General features: G+C 47.8%; 1 long non-coding RNA gene and 1 pseudogene across 1 annotated transcript; one reads left to right on the top strand and one right to left on the bottom strand.

Annotated features, from left to right (window-relative positions):
- Positions 1-1558: 1558 nt before the first annotated feature.
- LOC146894982 (uncharacterized) lies at positions 1559-4998 on the top strand. Its single transcript, XR_015001419.2, has 3 exons — positions 1559-1655; positions 2242-2400; positions 4772-4998. It is a non-coding gene; the product is annotated as an uncharacterized LOC146894982 (long non-coding RNA).
- LOC125398315 (large ribosomal subunit protein eL43 pseudogene) lies at positions 3940-4354 on the bottom strand (annotated as a pseudogene).
- Positions 4999-19670: the final 14672 nt, after the last annotated feature.

Genomic DNA, 19670 nt, shown 5'->3' with positions numbered 1-19670 from the left:
CCTCGCCAGACTAGTTGGAGTGTCTGCAACCAGAGAGAAGGGACCGTTAGAACAAACTCTCATGCAGCCCAGGCTGGCCTCAGAATCACTTTATATGGACGATGACTTTGAACTCTCCATCTTCCTGCCCCCCCCCCCAAATGCCAGAACTACAGATGCATACGCTCAGCATAGGGAATGTTGAAGGTACCTCCGCCTCCCTCTCAGCCTCAACGGGAACATGGGTTTATAAGTGGATCCATGGACCAGAGAGCGGTTGGCGCACAGCCTTAATCCCAGTTCTTGGGGGGCAGAGGCAGGTGAATCTCCGTTGAGTTCAAGGTCAGCCTGGTCTACAGAGCGAGTCCCAACAGTTCTGGGACAGCCAGGGCTACACAGAGAAACCCTGTCTTGAATATCTTCCCCCTCAAAAAATAAAGAAGTGGTTCCGTGGAAATCAGCATGTCTATCAGTCTGCTGTGCCTGTGCCATTACACCACGGTGTCCCAGCAAAGCTTGGAGTACCTTAAGCCCTCTCAGGAAATGAGATTAGCCCCTTATGCCTTTCTCCTTCCTCTCAAGATGCAGAAGGAATTGACAACTGTTGCCAGCTCGTCCATCCTGAACAACAGGGAAGATGCTGCCAACAACTGTGCCCATGGCCATGTACCATGGAGGAGGAGATAGCCAATCTGGTCGTGGGATGAATCTGAAGACTGGTGTGTGGAGCCAGGTGTCCCTGGCACCTGCAGGAGGTCACTGCATCCTTAGCCCTCCCTCCCTGGCTTAGAAGATTACCACGTACAGGAGAAAGGGAAACCACACAGCCTGTGGCTGAAGCCGCAGACGTCATTCCTCTGTCCTGTTTGTTTTCCCAGCTTCCCCTAGGGGGAGCTATGTGTCCTGCTTGGTGTGGATACAGGTTGGGAAGCTTGAGTAACCTGCTCTACCCCGAATTCCTGGGCTTGCACTTCTCTGCTGCTTGCCTGTTTTTCTGGTCCAAACCTTCTTTGAACTTTGATCCATTTCTAACAGTTGATTGTTGTTCTTGGACTCTGTAGATCCGTCCAGCTGGGAGAGCCTCCCTTAGCTCTTAAGTACTTTTCCAGTTACTCCTCACTGTCTGACAGTGAAGCCAGCTGGGAGTCAATGCCTTGGCTCTGCGGCTCTACAGAAATGGTGTAGATTTGTGTGGCTGTTTCAGTAGGTTTTGTGAGCCCGTCCTTAGAAAGAAGGGAAACAAAAAAAAAAAAAAAAGAAAGAAAACCTCTCTTTTCTTTTCTTTCTTTTGTTCTCTCTCTTTCTCTCTCTTTCTTTCTTTGATTTTGTTTTTTTGCGACAGGGTTTTCCTGTGAGACAGTCCTGACTGTTCTGGAACTCACACTGTAGACCAGGCTTGGCCTCCAACTCACAGAGATTCACCTGCCTCCCAAGTGCTGGAATTAAAGACATGCGCCACCACTACCCAGCCCAAATACCTTTCTTATGCAGTATTTAGGCATGCATTTGGGAGATGGCTACTTTTTTGGCTCAAGGAACATTAGGATTACTAGAGTACTTGGTAAACAGTAGGCTCTAAGGCTCCAGGGAAGGGTGGGACCTGGGGCTTTGTATAGACTCTGCCAGTTCACTGTGCCCGACTATGTCACCTGTCTGTCAAGAACTCCGAATGTCCTGTAAGTATTCTTTCCTCACAGAGGTAAAAGCCCTTTGGGTGGTGATGGGAATTTCTATATCTTGATTGGCTTGATTATATAATTTCTATATCTATATAGGTTTGTCAAACCTTTCATTCTATATATAAGATATAGGGGTATAAACTACACTTCAAAATCTTTCCTATGTGAAAAGGAATGCAATTGTGTGTAGGTAATAATCACTATATAGACAGTTGAGAGTTCTCTAAGAGGGACTGGGGACAAGGGACATGTCACCTGTATCCTTAACAGTGCGGTCCCATATCTAAACAGACCAGGACACTGTGCCCAGGGCTTGCTGTCCTCGGAGCTGTGAGGCTTTAACTCCCTGTTTAACACAGCATCTTCCTCTTGAGTAAGAAGTCCAGGCTGGAGTTTGCTGTCTACCCAGCCCCACATGTCCACAGCACTTGTTAGCCCTGCAGCTCCAGCCTTAGCCCCCACACCACCCTGAAGTTCTCAGACGGGACCTTCATGATAAACCATTTATGGCATCTGTCACTGCAGCTTGGACACCGAGCACTTGACTTACGGACAGGTTCATCAGCCAGATCATGTCTTCCAGCTCCCTGTGTTTGATGGTGCCCTCAGTGTGGATGTCATGAAGTTCCAGACCTTTCTGGTCCTACCCTGCATCCAACTTCCTGATGACCTGCTCGCCTACCCCAGCTGAGAAGGCCCGAGTGAACACTACACTCTCCTATCAGACGGCCAAGAACGGCAAGTATGTTGCCTCCCATCTGCTCCTTTATGAAAACCGAGTGCCCATGGATGTCGCTGCTGCTGTTGCTGAGGTCAAGTCCAAGTGCAGCATCCAGTCTGTAAACTGGGGTCCCACAAGGCTCAGGGCAAGTTGAGGGTAAGAGGATTAACACGTGACACATGTAGCCACTCAGAGAAATTCCAGGACACGCGAATGCACTGAGAATGGAAAGACTAGGGCAGGTGACCCTTGAACTGTCAGAGAAGTGAGGCCTTGGGGCCAGAAGCCAAGGGTGTGGCTTCCTCATTCACACTTGCCAGAGACATAGACAGGTGACTGGGCTCTCTGAAGGGAATTGTTTCCCACCTCCCCGGTATCTTGCTCTGTAGAGCTGTCTAACCAGGAGCCAGGCTCCTGCTGCAGCCTCCTAGGTGTGCATTACATACCTGGATGAGGGAACAATTTGGGAAATACAGAATGGCCTTCATCAGATTAGGGGGTGTAGTAGTCAAAGGCTTCTTGTGTTCTGCACCTGTCATTTCCTCTTGGAGTAATAAACTCATTTAATCCCCACCTCGTCACCCACCCCATTCCTAACGAGCAGGCACATAGAACTAAGTTTAAGTTTTATGGGCTTTGCTCTAGAGCAGTGTGGTTCTCAACCTTCCTAATGCTCAGACTCTTTAATACAGTTCCTCACGTCATGGTGACCCCCTCCCCTACCATAAGATTATTTGGTTGCTATTTCATAACTGTAATTTTGCTACTGTTATGAATCATAATGTAAATATCTGATATATAGGATATCTGCTATGTGACCCCCAAAGGGGTTATGGCCCATAGGTTGAGAACCACTGCTATAGCAACAGATTCTAGAAAGATTAAAAATGGCTGTGGTGGCATTAGAGAGCATACTCTGGGGGCTGGAGCGATGGCTCAGTGGTTGAGAGCACTGGCTGCTCTTCCAGAGGACCCTGTTCACTTCCCAGCACCCACATGGTGCTCACAGCTGTCTGCAACTCCAGTTCCAGGGGATCTGCCTACCACACAAACAGACACGCAGGCAAAATACCAATGCACACATAAATAAATCTAAAGATTGAAAGGAAGGAAGAAAGGCAGAAGGAAGGAAGGAAAGAAGGAAGGAAGGAAGGAACGAAGGAATGAAGGAACGAAGGAAGGAAGAGTGAGCAAAGCTTACCTTGCCTTCCTGCACTGTGGTGCTGCTGTATGGCTGTGACCACAACTAGATAGGAGGCACAGGCGCCTGGACTTGCAGGTAATAGTTATTTGCTGGTTAAGAGACTGTTCTGTGGTTCAGGCTGCAAAGGCCAGGGGTAGGGGGAGTACATCTTGAGACACTCACTGTGGCTGTTGCCACATTAGGAAAAGTTTTTGCTGTTCCTAGGAACTCTCACTGCTTTAGGGATCAGTGAACTTGTTGCCCTCAGGGGCACTGACTGGAAGCAACCATTTTTTTAAAGGAGGGAAAATAACCTCAATTATGAAATACATTTGTTTAATAGTTCTTTTATTTTTTATTTACTTTTTAAAGGACCTTATTATTATTATTATTTTATGTAAATTAACCCATTTATTTAGTTGGCTGTGCATTATTGAGTAGGCTTTGAGTCTCAAACGGTAGCACTTCTACTGATCTTTCAGTTCCTTCAGTCTTCTGATGGCAGACTTCACTGTGATGGCAGAAGTTGTGTTGTAGGTCCAGGCCCCGCCAGCCACTGTTTTCATGCAGGAACCACAGGGCCAGATGCCGACGGCTCGTCTCTTCATCTTGGTCTTGCCACAGAAGGAGCACGTGTACTTGGCGTGCTGGCTGATTTCAATTTTCTTTACTATTTTCCGGAGGGAGGCACCATAGCGGGTCCCGTATTTCCCGACGATCCCGACCTTCTTGGTGCGTTTAGCCATGTCGCCGGAACCAAAGCCAAGCGCGGAGAACAGGACCTTATTATTTTTGATTCTGTGTCTGTGTGTCTGTGTACGCATGTGAGTACAGGTACCAGAGGCTTTAGGTCCCCAGGAGCTGGAGTTGCTGGCTGTTATGAGTTATGTTGGTGCTGGGAGCTGCCTGGGTCTTCTGCAAGAGCAGTAAGCTTTCTGCCACCGAGCCCTCTCTCTAGTTCCGCATCTATTCTTTTTTTGAAGATTTATGTATTTATTATGTATACAGTGTTCTGCCTGTGTGTATGCCTGCAGGCCAGAAGAGGGGAGCAGATCTCATTAGAGATGGCTGTGAGCCACCATGTGGTTGTTGGGAATTGAACTCAGGACCTCTGGAAGAGTGGGCAGTGCTCTTAACCTCTGAGTCGTCTCTCCAGCCCTCCACATCTACTTTTATACCTAACGAAATTAATGGTTTCTCCCAAATAAGGACTGGTGAGGTGGCTCCATAGGTAAAGACAGCAACTGCCAAGCCTGATGACCTGAGCTCCATCGCATGGACCCACGGCATAGAGGAAGAGAATTGACCCTGGCAAGTTGTCGTCCGACTTCCACGTGCATGCTGTGACTGACAGACAGACAGACAGACAGACAGACAGACACACATACACCACAGTTTAAAAAAAAAAAAGAATACCAAATAAGTATTCAAACTGACCCAGTTGTCCTAAATGTTTGTCTGTTTGAGGACAGAACCTTTCTCTGCAGGCCGTGGTGTCCTGGAACATAGGGTCCTTCTGCCCTGGCTTCCTGAGCATTGGAATTGTGGGTTTCTTTCTTTCTCACATTGTTTTATTCATTTGTTTAGTGTCTGTGTGCATGGCCTGCTTGGTACGGTGATCATAGTACAACATGTGTGTGGAGATCAAAGGGCAATCAGTAGAGTTGATTTCTCCTTATATCACAGGGATCCAAGGGACTGAACTCTGGTCATTGGACCCAGCGACAGGAATTACAGATTTCTGTCACCGTGGCTGTTTCCTTGTTTCTTCAAGGTGGTAAAATATCAGATACCAAACAACTGTTCTTTCCCCAGTGATGGGATTGCTTTTTCCTTGAGTCAGTGCTTCACTGTATAGCCCTGGCTGTCCTGGAACTCACTCTGTAGACCAGGTTGGCCCCAAACTCAGAGATCTGCCTGTCTCTGCCTCCCAAGTGCTGGTATTAAAGGCATGCGCCATCACTGCCTGACCAGTTGTGGGATCTTTGTGTAGACTCTTCCCAAAGCACGAAGAGCCAGCTACTGAGACCATCTCCTGTTTCTTCCTAGGACAGCATCAATCTCTAGCCCCTTACCCCCACGGTGCTTGGATATGAGCTACCCAAGGTGCTGCATGAAGCTGCGTGCTGACCACCACCACGGCCATCACGGCCAGACCTGCCTTGACCTTGAGTTTGACTGATATGTGGCAAACATGTCTCAGTGCGCTAGTCTGTGGGCAGCCTATAGACGAAGGAGAGTTCTCTGAGGCCAGAGAGGAGAGGACTGCTCTGGAGTAGCATCAGTACAGTGTAGTTGCAAAGAAATGGGTACAGCAGAGCACCTGGTGTCCCCCAGTTTTCTGTCACTAACCCCACTGTTCCCCCAGCCCCTGCAGATGCCATCCTGACAAGGGCTTTCAAGGATGGCTTAGCCCTGGGCCATCCTGCTTGTCTTCATGTCGGTCCTTACATATTCCCTGTCCCTCGTCCACCCCAACAAAGGTTGAGTCTTCTACAGCCCTTAGCTTCTGGGAAGGATCTGCTCCATGTCAATGCTCAGAAGAAATCACATCTAAAATTTTAACCTAACCTCCCTCCTCATGGCCAGCAGAGGACAGTAGAGGTTGAATTCACAGGTAACCTGCCCTGGTCATCTTAAAATGTAAGGTGCAGCCAGGCGGTGGTGGCGCATATCCCCGCATAAGGAGGCAGAGGCAAGCGGATCTCTGAGTGCCAGGCCAGCCTGGGCTGAGTTCCAGGACAGCCAGGGCTTCACAGAGAAACTCTGTCTCCAAAAACAAAACAAAATAAAATAAAACTGTAAGCTCCATGCTTTATAGGGAGACACAGAAGACAACAAGCAGGATTCCAAAAGAGAGCCTTTCTCCTCTTTTGGCCATGAACATATGAAATAACTTTTTAAAAAAGATTTATTGATTTAATAATCATACAGTGCCCTGATTATATATGTGCACACATGCCAGAAAAGAGCATCAGATCATATGGCTGTGAGTCACCATGTGGTTGCTGAAAATTGATCTCAGGTCCTCTGGAAGAGCAGCCAGTGCACTTAACTTCTGAGCCATCTCTCTGGCCCATGAAATAACTTTTTAAAAGTGTTTGAAACGTTTTGAACAGAAATTTGAAGTCTCATTATCAATGGAGTCCCTAATGAGATAACTAGGGAATTTGTTTGAGGCTAGTCAGGTCTGAACACATGGTCTTAAAGATCAATGTATTAGCCAGGCGGTGGTGGCGCACGCCTTTAATCCCAGCACTCAGGAGGCAGAGGCGGCCAGATCTCTTTGAGTTTGAGGCCAGCCTGGACCACAGAGCAAGTTCTAGAACAGTCAGGGCTACACAGAGAAACCCTGTTTCGAAAAACAACAAAAACTAAATTTAAAAAAAAAAGAGGTTAGACCATTCTGCCCTATTAAAGTACCTCTCAAGGATGCAAATCCATCTCTCTGCCAGTATCTCCACTCACAAACCAGTGAGCTGGTGGTTCCTTTCTTCCTTTCCCTCTCAAGGTACATGAATTTATCTATAGCCTCTATAAGTTCCTATCTTAGAGGGACCCTCCTATCTACACAGGACCCTCAGCAATAGGAAGGAGAGGATCCAGAGGGCTCGACACCTAACCTCAGCACTCTTGGCGATGGGGTCTTCATAGTGTGAGCCAGTTAAGTGCTGAGAGCGAGTTAGACATAGCTCTTTGATAAACCAGCCACCACCTGGCTGAACAGAGAGGTCAAGGGACACAGCTGAACAAGGAGGCGGGGTTGTGATATTCAGATGAACAAGGAGGCGGGGTTGTGATATGCAGGCGAACGAGGAGGGGGGGTTTGGCATAAGGCTGGCTCTAGGCTGGTTTAGCTAAACTCCATAAGAGCAGTCTCTGCAGAGGAGCAGCCTTCAGGCCTTAGATGTCCAGGGAGGAGAAAGCTATGGTGGCCATTTTCTGTATGCACTATCAACATCCATACATGGAATACAGGGAAGTCTTTGCAGCTTCTCTCTGGGTTAGAGATGAGGGTTCTAGTCTCTAACATGCAATATACATGTCAACAGTATACATTCTCTCAGTACCTTGCAGAACTGGGGCTTTCTACACTCCCCACAACCTCGTAACCCCCTCATATCCTTTTTGAGGGGAGTGGGAATTGTTTTTCCTGAGATAAAGTCTCCTGTAGCCCCTGGACTTGACCTCCCCGTATAGTTGAGGATGGCCCTGACTTCTGACCCTCCTGCCATCTATCGCTCCACTCTCTTTTCTCACATTTTAAAACAAACAGCAACAAAGCTGGGCAGTGGTGGTACAGGCCTTTAATCCCAGCACTCAGGAAACAGAAGAAAATGGATCTGTGAGTTCGAGGCCAGCCTGGTCTACAGGAGCAAGTTCCAGCACAGCTAGGGTTGTTACACAGAGAAACCCTGTGGAAAAAAACAAAAAATAAAAATAAAAAAGAGAACTCTAGAGGTCCATCCAAAGTACCTGACCTGTGACAGAATTTAACAAGCAGGCCTCTGTCCTGAGAATGTAGCTGAACATTTCTGTGTTCAATCTCTATTGAGGGAGTGAGGGAGAAAGAGTGGGAAATGTGAGGAGGGAGAGGGAGAGAGAAAAAAACAAAGAATTGGAGGGGGGGATCAGATGAGAGTGTTAGGATACATAGTGAGTTCAAGGCCAGTCTAAGGTGCAGAGTGAAACGGTCTCAAACCATCCCGTTTACTCACCCCACCCCTCCAAGAAAGTAGACAAACTTGGGGAGTAAAGGCAGGAGAATTTCAAGTTCCAATTCGGCCTGATTTACACAGGAGGACTCTTGTCTCAAAAAGGTTTGCCAACCATCACAAAAAGAAAAGAGTTAGCTGTTCTACTAGGCCAACCCAGCAGGCTTTCTCTCTCTCTCTCTCTCTCTCTCTCTCTCTCTCTCTCTCTCTCTCACACACACACACACACACACACACACACACACACACACACACTCCTGAGTCTTGATAAAATGCTAGAATCCCCTGACATGGCGCCTTCTAAGGAGTCTCTAGCACACGGGGCGTGACACCTACGTGCTGTGAATCTGGGCCAGACAGGGAACACAGCTGGGAAGAGGAAGCTATGCTGTGTAAGCAAATCGTAATGTGACGTGAGCACTCCGAGTAGACACGGGAATGAAGTCCAGAAGCAAAGCAGATGCTGGGCTGTGGCAGGGTCTGAGGGCTGAGTACTGGACTGGCAGGCCAGGAAGGATCACAATAAGGGGCAGTATTCTGTCTTAGAAGGAAGTAGCTCCCTAATGCCTATGCTGAAGGTAAAAGGGAAGCTAGTGAAAAATAGGGGGTGTGGTCAAGGAAGAGGCAGGCATCTCCATTCCATCTCATTGCCCAAGGGCTCAGACTAAGAAGTGAGAAGAGCATTCCCAAAGCATATGAGCCTTTCTTTAAGGGCAGAGTGTGGTGGCTTTTGATGTTGCTGGTTTTTTGTTGTTGTTGTTGTTTTGGTTTGGTTTTTTAATGCTCGAATGTGTGTCCAGGGCGGGGGTAGGGAGGCCATCACAGGACAATATCCAGGAATCACTTCTTTCTGCCTTGTTCCACCTTATAGAGTGCAGAGACTAGACTCATGCCCTTGCCCAGCCAAGCCATCTTGCTGGACTCAGAGTGGGTGCTTTAGTTATATGCCCCAGAGTGGGCTTTGGTACAGGAAGATTGGTGCTGAAGTTGCTCAGTTATGGTCAGAGAAAGGTGGGAGCCACTAAAACCTGAGCGGTAACTAATGAAGGTGGTTCCCTGTGTTCTTGGTGCCTTGCTTCACAATGGCTCATTCTCATTGTTCAGGGACAGAGGGGTTAGAAACCAAATCAGTGACAGACTTTGGGGCCTCAGCCTCAGGCTGAGCTAGCCCTTTGTGACTCCATGGAGAACTGACTGCCCTAGGAAAGCTGGGAATGACGTCATAGTGTGCGCTTCCCTTGACGCTAGGGAGCCAGCAGGAAGCCGGTGGTTTCTTTTCCCTTCCTCACCTTTCTCTGTTCCCTGGTCTTGGAAAAGACAGTGCATTGCAGCAGCTGTGGGAAAAACGACAGCCCACTCCTTACACAGAATGGTTAGGACCTGGGAAAGTAGTGTCTTCTTTGCCTATAAATTAAAGATCTTGGGCTTGATCCTCATTTGAGAGCACCCATCTCTGTCCTTATGGACTATCTACAGAGGCCAGACAGAAAGAACCTGGACAATGAGGGTGTCTGAGCTATAGCTCTCCCACCCCTGTACCCCATTCCTCCACACTGATCTGGAGTCTACCTTGTCCCCTCAGTCTGAGCAGGCTCCCTACCTGTCTCAGTAAGCCCCTAGGAGCTGTGAGACTGTCTCTTCTGGAAATGGCTACTCATAAGTTGTTGGAAAGACAGTGGGCAAGTTCCTTAAAGGATTTCATGCAGTAACAAGGGAGGGGCAGACAGAAAATCCTGGTCTGTTTCGCCATTAGAGTCAGGGGTATGCCACTGGAGAATAATCCCCAACTACCGAGCCTGTGCCCCTTGGATACACTTTCCAGCCCAAGCCCAAGCCATGTCTAATTGCTTTGTTTTAGGCACAAGAACCGGCGTGGGTATCTGTTTTGCTGGGTTTCTGCTGCATCATTAGTGGCTAAGAGCACATTCTGAAGCCGGAATGTCTGGATTTGAATCCTAGCTTTGCCACTTATTACTCTATGTTCTTGGCTATGTTGCCGGACCTCAGTTTCCTGCTCTATAAAACAAGACGAGAACAATAACGCTTACCTTGAAGTGGCTGGGAGGAGCAGCCACACGGTGGTGAAGCTTAGTAAGCCCTGCGTAGTTGGGCGATTACCAGCCACTGTGATTGTAACCTTCCACAAAGGAGGAAAGGGGGCCTTGAGCACTCCAGCCCTGGCTCTGCCACTGCCGTTCTCCACATAATCACCCTCTGTTCCCATTCTACAAACCCGCCTCTTTGTGCCTCTCCGCGACTCTTCACTCTCCCCAATTATGCTCTTTTGAAGACACCCCTAATTGAAGACATTCATTCCTAATGGTTAATTATTCCAATTTTCCCTTCGCCAAGGCCTCTCACTACTTGTGTTTCTCCTCTTACCCCCCGAGGTTTCAGTGTTCTGGAGCCCACACCGTCTGTTCTGCGCGTCCAGCTCTGGCTGGAAGCCCACCTGGACAAAGCCCCCTCAGTACCCTCTGTCCCTGCCCTGCTCTCCCAGAGCCCCAGCTTCTCACGCAGGCGTGAAGAAACTCTTGGGCAGGTCAGAGGGGCTATTCATTTTATACAGGCTCAACTTTGTCCCCATTCCCAGCCACTCCGCCAGCAGTAAGCCCCGGGAACTCCTCTGAGTGATAAGCAGACGCTAGGCACTGACAGTCTGCAGAAGGAATGGAAGCAGCAAATGGAAGGCCTTCTTGCACTTATCTCTTGCTATATTATAAACTATCCCAGGGCTGGGAGTTGTGGGAGGTGGTGGCGCACACCTTTAATCCCAGCATTTGGGAGGCAGAAGCAAGCAGATCTCTGTGAATCTGAGGCTACCCTGGTCTACAGACTGAATTCCAAGACAAGTAAGGGCCACATGGGGAAACCTTGTCTCAAAAACAAAACAAAACAAAAAACTACCCTGGAACTAGGTAGTTTATAACCAGCATCTTTTCTCCATTCATGATTCTGTAATGTGGGCAGGGCTAGATGGTGGTGGTTCACCTTCACTGTGTGGGGCAACCCAAGATGTTTGCACCCATGTCTGAGGCCTTAGCTGGAAAGGCTGGGGGAGATGATCCTTCCTTTCCAGTCTCTCATCCCCTTAGACTTCAACAGTGTAATCAGACTTTGTATGGCCGCTTCCAGAGCAAAACCAAGTTGTGAGGCCTCTTGAGACCTCAGATTTTAGAAATAAAATCACACAAAGGCAAAGAAACCCTGTTTCTTTCTTTTTTTTTTTTTTAAAAAAGAAACAAAACAAAACAGCTGGATGGTGGTGGTGCACGCCTTTAATTCCGGCACTCATGAGGCAGAGTCAGACAGATCTCTGTGAGTTCAAGGCCAGCCTGGTCTACAGAGTGAGTTCCAGGACTGACTCCATAGCTACTGGGAAACGCCGTATCAAAAAACCAAAAAATAAAATAAAATAAAATAAAGTCCTTACAGCTACTTTTAAAGATGAGGGACCTGGAAAGATAGCACAGAGTTTAGCTCCCATCACCCACCCACAATGGAAGACTCTGTAGTATGGAGGAGTGGGCTGTGTCCCGCCGCCCGAGAGGAGCGCAGGCCCTTTGTTATGTCCCGCCCAGCTAGCTTACACCCCCGAAATAATTACACAGAAGCTGTATTTATTTAAACACTGCCTAACCCATTATTTCTAGCCTCTTCTTGGCTAATTCTTACATATTAGTATAACCCATCTCCATTAATGTGTATCACCACTTGACTGCGGCTTACTGGCATGAGTCTAACCAGCCTCCATCTCAGAGAGGAGAGCCATGGCGTCTGCCACACTGCCTTCTTCCTCCCAGAATTCTGTTCTGTCTACCACGCCCATCTAATGGCTGCCCTATCAAAAGGCCAAGGCAGTTTTCTTTATTTAACCAATGAAAGCAACACATAGAAAGAAGAACCTCCTACACCACACAGCCTCTTATAACTAGTTCTTCTGGCTTCCATGGGTATCCACACTTACAACAGATATACCCATAACTAAAAATAACATAAATCTTTTTATCTTTTTAAAGTAAAGTTGAGAAACTATGGGAACAGGGTGGCCCCCCCAATCCAAAATGACCAGTGTCCTTATAAGGGGAGAAATTGGGCTAGGGATTTAGTAGGGTAGCACATACCTGTAATCTCAGCACTCTGAAGGTAGAGGCAGGAGCATCATGCAAGGTTATCCTGGGCTACACAGTGAATTTGAGACCAACTTTAGCTACATGAGACCTTATCTTAAAAAAAAAAATAGAAGGTCCAAAAAGATAGCTCAGCAGGTAAAGGTGCTGCTGCTAGGACTGATGACCTGGGTTTGGTTCCTGGGAGTAACATGGGGAAAGGAGAGAACACACACACCAATGTAAAAAAAAAAAAAAGTTTTAGCCAGGTACCAGGTATGTGTAATGGTGCATGTCTTTAATCCCAGCACTCAGAAGGCAGAGACAGGTCAATTTCTGTGAGTTCCAGAACAGTCAAAACTACATTATGAGATGCTGTCTCAAAATAGTTTTTTTTTTTTAAAGAACAAGCTAGGCAGTGGTGACATATGCCTTTAATCCCAGCACTCAGAAGGCAGAGGCAGGTGGACCTTTGTGAGTTCAAGGCCAGCCTGGTCTACAGAGCTAACCAGGACAGCCAGGGCTATGCATAAGAACCCGGTCTCGAACTCCCCCCACCAAAAAAAAAAGAGGAAGAAGGGCTGGCAAGAAGACTCAGTAGGCTCCAAAGCAACACAGAGAAACCCTGTCTCGAAAAATCAAAAAAAAAAAAGAGAAAGAAAGAAAGATAGAAAGAAAGAAAGAAAGAAAGAAAGAAAGAAAGAAAGAAAAGGAGGAAGAGGAGGAGGAGGAGGCTTGGCAGGTAAAGGCATTTGGCTGTCAAGGCTGATTCAGTTCCAGAGACCCCCATCTGAAAAGACAGAACCAACTCCTGAAAGTTGTCATTTGATTTCTACCGGTGTGCCATGACTTGTGTGGCCCCTCAACCAAACCAATAAATATAATAAAAGGAATTATTCATTTTGAGTTTTTTGTTTTATTTTGAGGCATGGTTTCTCTATAAGAGCCCTGGCTGTCCTGAAATTCACTTTGTAGACCAGACTGGCCTTGACTCACAGAACTCTGCCTGCCTCTGCCTCCCATGTGCTGGGTTTAAAGGTGTGCGCCAACACCCAACTGTAATAAAGATATTTTAAAGATAAAAAAAAGTATCATCTTTTAAAGGGGAGGAGAAGAACCAGGTCTGATGTGGGCATAAGGAGAATGCCCAGTGAAGGCTGGAACTATTCCAGGGACAGAGGCTCAGAACTGCACCCTCTTGTGCCCCCACCCCATGCTGCATGAGCCCCCACCCTACCCCCATGAGTCCCCCCACCCTGTGCCTATGAGCCTCCACCCTACGCCATGAGCCCCCACTCCACCACCATGAACCCCAACCCACACCCCATGAGCCCCCACTACACCCCCACGAACCACCAACCCACATCCTATGAGCCACATCCCACACCCCATGAACCCCCACACTCCATGAACCTCCTACCCCACACCCTATAGACCCCACCCCACACCCCATGAGCCCTCACCCCTTGTGAACCAGCCCTGCCAATACTGACGCAGGTCTCCCGGCCTTCAGTCAGGAGTTCTGCCTTAACTTGGTTTAGTGCTTTGCTACAGCAGCCCTGGCAAAATGTCAAGGACAAAGTCATCTGTTTTGTGACAGGTTCTCTCTATGTAACCCCGGCTGGCCTCTGCTTCTGCCTCCTGAGTATTGGAAGTAAAGGCCAGCAGGAAACCATTCTCTCTCTCCCTCTTTCATTTTTATCTGAGTCTGGTTTTTTGTTTTTGTTTTTTTGTTTGGTTGGTTTTCACTTAACAGCAACACTTGGATTTTTTTTCAAGATTTATTTATTTATTATGTGTACAGTATTCTGTATGCATGTTTGTCTGCAGGCCAGAAGAGGGCACCAGATCTCATTACAGATGGTTGTGAGCCACCATGTGGTTGCTGGGAATTGAACTTCGGACCCTTGGAAGAACAAACAGTCAATGCTCTTAACCACTGAGCCATCTCACCAGCCCCAACATTTGGATTTTTGACCCTGAGAAAAATTATTTCCTGTTTTGGCTTTCTGAACTCTGAAAGAACCAATTTCTACTGCTTCGAGTCACAAATGTGGTTTGGCATTAGACACGGGGACTGAACAGAAGTCGAAAGAGTAAATGATGCTTCAGGTGGAAGATGGCAGGCGGAGAACCAAAAGTTCTGCTGTTTATGGGCTTAAAATACAGAAATACAATCACTGAGTGATGCATAAGTCACAGTGCCGCTGTTGTGAGGACGCTATGGTAGAAACATCTTTTATTTTATGTGCATTGGCGCTTTGCAATGGGTGCTGGGGCTCCTGGAACTAGAGTCACAGTTAAGCTGCCATGAGGGTTCTGGGGACTGAACCCAGGTCTTCTGGAAGATCGGTCAGTGCTCTTCACCACTGGTATAGACATCTTTATTTTGGGTAAGGTCCCACGGTTACAGGTTTGCACAGAGAGGAGCTGCAGATCAAGTAAGGGAGTCTCTCATAAAGCCTTTCGGTAGTTCCTGGATCCCAGAAACATCAAAACGTGAGCTTCCTTTGAAGTAGGCACCCGGGACTGAGGACAGCAGCTCTGCCTCACCTGTCCATGGAGCCCATGTCTCCTGGAGTGCTCCTTAGCCAGATCCTCATCGGTCAGGCAGGTACAGATGGTCGAGGGACAGCCTGTGGCATTGCTGCCACCTTCCTGGAGGCTCTCTTGGTTGTTTCCCTCCCTGGTTTTATTGCTAGACTAAAAGTCAAAGTTGCTGAGCGATAATAAAGTTTTCCCCTCCTTTTTTTTTTTTTTTCTTTCTTGAGGCGGAGTTTCACTATATAGCCCAGGTTTGTCTCAGAGTATCCCCTGAAGTGCTGGGATTGTAGGCACAGCTGGCTCAAGCCCTCCTCTTGATGACATGCATACACAGCAACAGCACTGTGACCATCTGTGTGGAGCACGCGCCACAAGGCTGCCCAAGAACCAAGGAAAACAGGGGGTGAGGACCAGGCAAGGACAGATAAGCCCTACTCCGAGGGAAGACTGCCAAGAACTTGATGGAAAGCTGCTTAGTTCCCTTCTCTTTAGGGTACAAAGGACAGGACGATAGGATAAGATTTGATTATCTTGAGTTTCTAAATTCTGTGCTCAATAAGAGTTCTGCAGCTGGCTGGGTAGTGGTGGCTCACGCCTTTAATCCTAGCACTCAGGAGGCAGAGACAGGTGGATCTCTGTGAGTTCGAGACCAGCCTGGTCTACAGAGCAAGTTTCAGGATAGCCAGGGCTACACAGAGAAACCCTGTCCCAAAAACAAAACAAAACAGAGAGAGACAGAGAGAGACAGAGAGAGAGACAGAGAGAGACACACAGAGAGAGAGAGAGAGAGAGGTGCAGGCTACACCAGAATCCCTGGGAGGGTTTGTACCCATGGACTATGCATGCCTGGATCCCGGTATCCTCAGAGATTAGAAGAGGGCATTGAATTCAGGCCCTCAAGAGCAGCAAAGTGTTCTTAACCACTGAACTGTCTCCAGCCTCGAGGACAGCCTTTAAGAACTGCTGATGTCTTTGGCTCTACCCTGGAGTCACGGTGAAGTTTCTCTGGAGTAGGTCCATTTGTTTTCTATAACCTTCCTGAGTGAAGCAAATGTGCAGCCAGAGTTGAAAACCGCAGCCTAGGGCCCCAGACATTGGAGGAAACAGGATGGTCAGATGGTGCATACTTTAGAAATTGTTCCTCAACCTGACACTCTATCCCGGCCCAAACAAAATAGAACTTAAAAAAAAAATCCCTAACATCTTGAAGTTAACAGACTTGAAGTCAAGCTCACTGACTCAAATTCCTGCCATCTCTTTTGAATACGCCACTATGATTGCCTGTGCCCTGCCCCAGTGCCCCAGGCTGGGGCTTAAACCTAGGGTCCTGACCATGCTGGGTAAGCACTTGCCAGGGAGGTAGGTCCCCAGACCTGTGTGTGCTTCTTGTTCCATCATCATCCCGTCCCTGTGGATCCTGTGACAGTTACCAAGGAGGTGAGGGTTCACGCCCATGAGGGAGTCTGCACATCTCTCTGACATGAGCCCAGAGACACAAGTTTGGGGTTATCTTTGGGAGACAACCCTTCCCAGCTGCTGACTGAACTTGGGTCTAGATGACTTCAGCCTGTTTCATACCTGTCTTGCCTCTGAGTGTGGCTGCTGAGCAGGAAGGAGGCTGGGGCTCTGAGCAGAGCCCATCCAAGTCCACACAACTTAATAGTGATGTGAGCATGCCGTGTGTTTCATGCACTCCTTGCCTCAATTACAAACCTCAAAGGTAAAATAAGGTAAATGGAGCCTGTTGCACCGAGCCGTACTGAGGAAGGCCCTGGAAATGCTTAGCGCAGCGTCTGACCCAGATGGTAATTTGGATACCTCACGATGCCAGCCGTTTTGTAAAGTATCCCTGGGTTCTCGTGCAGAAATGTGTCCGTGGTCTGATGTCTAGGACAGCACACAGCTAGACCCGGAATACCGGGAGTTGCCCTATGATTAACAAGGAGAGAAGGCCGCCTCCACAGGTTTGCTGACTGGTGAGTACTCTGTTCATAGCACATCCCAAACCTGAAGGTGATGAGGTAAATGGCCAGGGTCTCAGAGAGGAGTCTAGAGGAAAAATGCAGGTGATTCATGTTAATCCCAAAAGTTGGAGAAGAAAAGACCACTGACCCAAGTCATCATGACCAAATTCAAGCAAGATTTGTTATTTGTGTACACGGGCTGCCTCCCACTAAGGTGGGGTTCGAGAGGTTTGCCCTGGGTGAGAGGAAGACAAGGCTTTTGCAGCTCAGGGGCAGGACTGGTGAATGGATAGGTGGGGTTGCTGGAGCAGAACATATGCATATCAGGTTGTTCCTCCTGAAACAAAGACAGGCTTGCAGGGGGGCTTAACTAGGTAGTCATAGGTGGTCGTATAAGCTTTTGAAACAAAGGTAGGATTGCAAGATGGTTATAAACAACTTTTGAAATGATGTGGGTGCCATTCCTGGAAGGGGCAGTACAGAACCATGTGTAGTTAAGGTTACAGGTGGGGCATAGCCCAATGCTTGAGAAACAGAGGTTTAATTATAAATAGTAATGAACCTAGTTTGCCTTTACTATAAGATGGCTTTTAAGCCTAAGATGGAGAAATAGAAGAAAAAGAAAAGAAAAAAAAAGAAAAAAGAAAAAAAGAGATACAGACAGGCTGGTTCTTCAGTTAATATTTTGAGTCTTGACAGACAGGGGAAAAAGACACCTCTCTGGATTCTTCTGGTAGACAGGCGCTTGGCTGACTGAGTGTTTGGGGTGGGGTAGCCGGTGACTGTGGCTACCTAAGACTCAAGGCTAAGGGGATTAAAGAAACTAGAGGTGGTGCTGTCTCTAATTCGGTTGCTTTTTTCCCCCAGCAGATGAAACTTCTGCTGTGTGTCCTCTATGAGACTCAGGTCCACAGTGATGAAGAACACAGACATGCAACTTCTAACCTCAGAAAGCAGGTGTTTGGGTCTAAAAGAGGGGGATCATGAACCATGAACAGCCACACGTCTGTAGAGGCATGCAAAATAGAAAAGGAGGTTTCCAAGGGAACAAACAACAGAGGGCCTGACCTCGGCGGCCTTTGTGGTAGTGGAAAAAGACCGAGGACAAGTGGTTAGCGAGGTGGAGGTGACTCAGGCCAGAAAACGGCACATGCAAAAGAGCAGAGGCCGGAGATGAGCTCGCCCACAGGACGAGCTACAAGAGCCGTGCTACGGACAGTGCTTAGCCATGAACTTAGCGAGTTCTTACAAACGTCTGTGACCCAGAAGCTATGGGGAAGCCACTGAAGAACTTTACAACTTTCTTCTTAACCTTTATTTTTATGCGAATGGATGTTTTGACTGCTTTTATGTCTGTGTACCGTGTGGGCCTGCAGAAGCCAAAGGAGGCCTTGGATCCCCTGGAACTGGAGTAATAGACAGTTGTGAGCCACCATGTGGATTCTAGGAGTCCAACCAGGGTCCTCTGTAAAAGCAACCAGTGCTCTTAACTTCCAGCTGAGCCATCTCTCCAGCTCCCTGGTGAACTTGAAATCGGGTAATGTCATGACCTCCTGTGAAGTATTTTTGCCCTCACACATTAATCACATTTGATTGCTGTACAACCCTACAGAGATGCTATCTGTCTTGCATCCCAGACCCAGCAATCTCGAGCAGCTAAACCGTATCACCATGCCCTTCTTTCTCCTACCAGGAGATGCCTATCTACACCCACACTGACAGAAGGAAAGTGATGTTGCTTGTGGGAAATCCAGGGAACCCAATTTCTCTGCCCTATCTCTGAGCCCTCTTGGTGACAATATTGCTTCTTGAATCTCAGGTTTCTTGAAGTTGCCCAACCAGAAGGGAGACACTCATTCTCCGAGGCCTTTTGGTTGGAAAAAAACTGGCCCTCCCTTTTCACCTGGGGCAGAACTGGCAGTGATAGAAATATCCGGCATGCCTGGGCCTGTCTGAGACTCTCTTTACAAGCCCAGCGAACAGGGTTTGTGGGGCAGGCCGAAGGCTGAGGCTGAGGAATCTTCATCCAGGAACACCAGCCTGTAGTAGGTGGGTAAGCGCTGGAGCCAATGGGGTTTCTCTAGACAGGGTTTCTCTGTGTAACAACCCTGGCTGCCCTGGAACTCACTCTGTAGAGTAGGTTTCCCTCGAACTCATGGATATTCAACTGTCTCCGCCTTCTGAGTGCTGGGATTAAAGATGTGTGCCACCACCTGGATACTATTTGTCTTACGTGTCTTCCCTTTTTCACATGCCAAGCTTGCCTGGTAGGTGGAACTCCTTGTTTTACAGGTGGGGAAATGAACTCCAATGAGATCTTTCAGCTATAAGTTAGCTGGAATTAAAACCCGGGTTTGTGAGACACTAAAGCTTTTGTCCTGTCCTTGAACTTCAGTAACCAGGGAAGAGCTCACTTGTTCCACCTCTGCTTCAGTAATACTGAGATCTCCCTCCTGAGTTCACTTGGCAGAAATACAGTTTACATGTGCACCTACACACACACACTGGTGGTGGTGCACGCCTTTAATCCCAGTACTTGGCGGCAGAGGCGGGCGGATCTCTGTGATTTTGAGGCCAGCCTGGTCTACAAGAGCTAGTTCCAGGACAGGCACCAAAGCTACAGAGAAACCTTGTCTTGAAAAAACAAAACAAAAAGCTACAATACACACACACACACACTCACACACACACAGTTAAAAATCTTTTTAAAAATCAAAATAAGGCTCCCCTAAAGAGGGAATCGGGCATGTGGGAGAGTGAAGCAGGATTGCAGTAA

Source organism: Myodes glareolus, chromosome 5 (genome assembly GCF_982192425.1).
Source record: "Myodes glareolus chromosome 5, mMyoGla1.1, whole genome shotgun sequence".
In the NCBI taxonomy this organism is placed as follows: Eukaryota; Metazoa; Chordata; class Mammalia; order Rodentia; family Cricetidae; genus Myodes; species Myodes glareolus.
This window is presented reverse-complemented; position numbering and strand designations above follow the sequence as displayed.